Below are 4672 nucleotides of genomic sequence, written 5' to 3' on the forward strand. Positions count from 1 at the left end.
ATCCATAATGCTTCCGGAAGTCTCCTCATGTGTAGCTGTCAGGATCTTTCCAGAGAGACTTTTTAAAAAATTCTGTAAGCCTAAAATGATGTTTCCTGCTTTCTGATTTGTTGCAATATAAACAGATATTTACAGATATATAAGTAAATCCTGAGTTCATTTTCATAATGTGAACTACATTATTGCCATGTTGACCTGTTCAGTTTACTGTATACTTTATGAAGTCATATTCTCAACAATATATAGAGATACCAATTATTGCTAGTAATTAGTTTTGTATTTTGAAAGATTGGGCACCACTTCAGAGTTGAAGAGAAAGTGAATAACGTTCAATGTTTTTAACTATATCTTGGAGTTAGTAAACATCATAGAGATCACTGGCCCTATTTTTTTATGAAAGAAAAAATTTAAAAGAGATTGTGATTTACAGTCATTGGCCTAGATAGCAGTTTCCTTTTTTTTTTTTTTTCGACAGAGTCTCACCCTGTCACCCAGGCTGGAGTGCAGTGGCATGATCTCGGCTCACTGCAGCCTCCGCCTCCCAGGTTCAAGCAATTCTCTTGCCTCAGCCTCCTGAGTATCTGGGATTATAGGCACATGCCACTGCGCGCAGCTAATTTTTGTATTTTTAGTAGAGACAGGGTTTCAACTTCTTGACCAGGCTGGTCTTGAACTCCTGACCTCGGGATCCACCCACCTCAGCCTCCCAAAGTGCTGGGATTACAGGCGTGAGGCAATGAGCCCATTCAGCAGTTTTCTTTTTTAATATATACTTTATTCCCAAGATTGCATATAATTAAATATTTACAGTTTACACATCTCTATAGAAATTCAATGAAGAATTTGAATTCAGAGAGACTCAAAAGAGGGCAAGTTACTTCATGTCTCATTGTCTTCGTTTTTTTAAATGTAAAATGGGCCAATTTTTGTATTGCGCGTTAAGTATTTGTTTTGAAGACCTAAAGAGTAATACATGGTACAACACATGGCTGAATCTTGAAGATACTGTGCTAAATGAAAAAAAGCCAGACACAGGCCGAGCATGGTGGCTCCCACCTGTAATCCCAACACTTTGGGAGGCCTAGTGGGGTGGAGCACTTGAGGACAGGTCAAGACCAGCCTGATCAACTTGGTGAAAACCCGTCTCTACTAAAAATACAGCAAAATTAGCTGGGCGTGGTGGCATGCACCTATAGTTCCAGCTACTCGGGAAGCTGAGGCAGGGGAATCCCTTGAACCTGGGAGGTGGAGGTTGCAGTGAGCCAAGATCGCGCCACTGAACTTCAGCGTGGACAAGAGCGAAACTTCATCTCAAAAAAAAAGAAAAAAGCCGACACAAAAGAGCACATATTATGATTTATTTATATGAAATGTCCAGAAGAGCCAAATCAGTAGAGACAGAAAATAGATAAGTGGTTGCCACAGGCCTAGGGGTTGGAGGGTGGGTGGGAAGGAATGGAGAGTGACTCCTGATGAGTACAGTTTCCTTTCAGCATAATGAAAACGTTCTGAAATTAGTGGTGATGGTTACACATCGCAAATATACTTACAAGTACTGAGTTGTATACTGCAAAGTGTGAAATATATGTGAATTTATACCTCACTAAGAAAGCAAAGCAGTAATGCATGTAAAGTACTTAGCAGGTACCTGTTACATAATAAACTTTTTTTTTTTTTTTAAGAAATGGAGTCTCACGCTGTCTCCCAGGCTGGAATGCAGTGGCACCATCTTGGCTCACTGCAACTCCACCTCCCAGGTTCCAGTGATCCTCCCACCTCAGTCTCCCAAGTAGCTGGTACTACAGGCATGTACCACCATGCCCGTCTAATTTTTGTTATTTTTAGTAGAGGATTTCACCGTGTTGGCCAGGCTGTCTCAGTAAGCTGTCTTCATAAAGATTTTTGGCTACTGTTATTAGGAACCAGTTATGAATTTTAAGAAAATAATGCCAAAAAACTAGGACGTATAGGCTGGGTGGAGTGGCTCATGTCTGTAATCTCAGCACTTTGGGAGACCCAGGTGGGTGGATCATCTGAGGTCAGGAGTTCAAGACCAGCCTGGCCAACATGGTGAAACCCCATCTCTACTGAAAATAGAAAAATTAGCTGGGCATGATGGTGGGCACCTGTAATCCCAGCTACGCAGGAGGCTGCAGTGGGAGGATCACTTGAACCTGGGAGGAGGAGGTTGGAATGAGCCGAGATTGTGCTATTGCTCTCCAGCCTGGGAGACAAGACTGAGACTCCATCTAAAAAAAAAAAAAAAGGAAGAAAAACTAGGAAGTATAATCTTTAGTATTTATTTTATTTTATTTTCTGAGACAGAGCCTGACTCTGTTGCCAGACTGGAGTGCAGTGGCACGATCTCGGCTCACTGCAATCTTTACCTCCCGCGTTCAAGCGATTCTCTTGCCTCAGTCTCCCAAGTAGCTGAGATTACAGGTGCGCGCCACCATGCCCAGCTATTCTTTGTATTTTTAGCAGAGACAGGATTTCACCATGTTGGCCAGGATAGTCTTGATCTCTTGACCTCATGATCCACTCGCCTTGGCTTTCCAAAGTGCTGGGATTACAGGCGTGAGCCACCACGTCCGGCCCAGTATTGTAGTTTATTTTACTACCTGAAATACGAATGATTTAACCACTAATGGCATATTTTAATTACTTTTTCAGTAGTAGAATGTAAAAAGGAGATTTACTAACACTAGTTTCCAAATGCAGGTATTAATCATAGTGAGTTTTTTCAGGAAAGAATCTCATGTTTTAGTCAGTATTACAGTACAATTTCAACATTTTTCTTAATATAAAAATATATGCCATTAAAATGGTAATTTTGTATTGTGTAAATTTTACCATGATTTTTTAAAATAATAAATACTAAATTTTGTAAGAGTTTTTAATCCTTGAGAAGCCTTCTTGCCATGTGTATAGTCCTGTCCTTTTTATTATTTCAGAAAAAGGTAATCATAGTGATAGAAATCTTTAATGATGGCAGTTTATGTGTATCTTTTGTATGGGCTTTTAAAATGAGTATTATTACAGCTGACACCTAATACACCTATCTACTTAGGTAATAAATGGGGTAATAAATTTAAAGCATGGAAGTAAATTCCATACCTTAAATTAATCTCATGCTGTTAGTGTGACAAAATAGAATCAGTGCTGTTAGTCCGGGGTAAAGTGATGTTTTAGCTTCTCTTCTCAGCGTTCATAGTGCTGCCAGTAACTTAAAGAGTATAAGATGTTCTGCTTAACTCTTAGAATCTGTAATGAAGAGCTACTATAGATCTTCCTGTGATGCTGGTAGCAGAAAAAAAATCGTTTTTGTTTTAAGGGCTTACATAAGATAGTTGAGGCAAATAATTCACTAAGGATAGCCCCAGTGGCTACAAATAGTTCTTGATGTATGATGTTTGCTCAGATATGTGTTTGATAAATTTATTTACAGGTATTCATTGAGATGCAATTTGATGATAATTAAATACATAAATTGTGATAGCTGTTTATCAAGCCAATTTTATATGCTAGCATCTTGTTTGAGTGAGAGATTGGGTGGGGATGGAGATAGCAGGAAATTCTCTAAGTGTTATTGCCTTCAAGGAACTTGGAAAGTTGGTGGGCGATGGGGAGGATACTAAAGAATGGTGTAATAAAACACAAGGTTGAATGTAGCCAAGTGCTTCAATACTTGGTGAAGGTGCGAAATGTTCCATATGGAGAGAAAAGAATGCAGTGGTGACTAGATTTATGGTAGAAATGGGACTTGGGGTAGGCCTTGAAGGACTATCTTAAAGGCTAAGAAAGGGTAAAAGGTACTTCCATGAAGGGATGCTGATCAGTTATGAGACCAACTAGAGCAAAGGTGTAAAGCCTGCTGGTCAGCCCCTCGAAAGTTAATGAAATGTGAGCCCCATCTGGCTGGAGCTGGGAAGTACACTTTGGGAGAAGGTGACAGACATGATTAGATTGGTTAAGTGAGATGGGCTTATACAGAATCTTCAGCAGCGGAATTGGAGTAGTTCACAGTTCACAGACTCCTGGAGGAGGAGTGAGGGAACTTAGTATAGGTTCCCAAACTGAAAGATGAATTGGTGTTTAAGGAGAAATTAATTTGCTAGTTTTGTGTAGGGTGTGAAAATGGGGTTGGAGAGACTAATAAATGGGTTTGCTCCATAGTGCCCCTGTGTGAGTTATACGCTTTTTTTTTTTTTTAAAGCAGTGCAGTGGCACAATCTCAGCTCACTGCAGTCTCTGCCTCCCGGGCTTAAGTGGTTCTTGCCGCCTCAGCCTCCTGAGTAGCTGGGACTGCAGGCACATGCCACCATGCCTGGCTAATTTTTTGTATTTTCAGTAAGGACGGGGTTTCACCATATTGGCCAGGCCAGTCTTGAACTCCTGACCTCAAGTGATCTACCTGCCTCAGCCTCCCAAAGTGCTGAAATTACAAGTGTGAGCCTCCGCACCTGGCTGGGTGTACACCTTTATATGACACATAAGGCTGGGCCTAGGCAGAATTATAAGTAGATTATTGCCTTGTGCCTTTTTTCCCCCCACTATTTACCCTGTGTCTCTCTTCATTGTCTCCATAGACCCTGATATTATAATAGATTGTCTAGCTATCATAATAGATTTTAGACAATCAGCTGTTATTCAGTCAGTTTGTGATTTGGGG

The 4672-nt window shown here is 40.5% G+C and overlaps 1 protein-coding gene across 5 annotated transcripts in view; it reads left to right on the forward strand.

Moving 5' to 3' along the window:
• Window positions 1-4672, forward strand: part of SCAF8 (SR-related CTD associated factor 8) — a 252681-nt gene that overhangs the window by 160499 nt on the left and 87510 nt on the right. The gene's annotated exons all lie outside the window — the stretch shown is intronic.

The sequence above is a fragment of the Callithrix jacchus genome, chromosome 4 (assembly GCF_049354715.1).
Source record: "Callithrix jacchus isolate 240 chromosome 4, calJac240_pri, whole genome shotgun sequence".
NCBI lineage: Eukaryota > Metazoa > Chordata > Mammalia > Primates > Cebidae > Callithrix > Callithrix jacchus.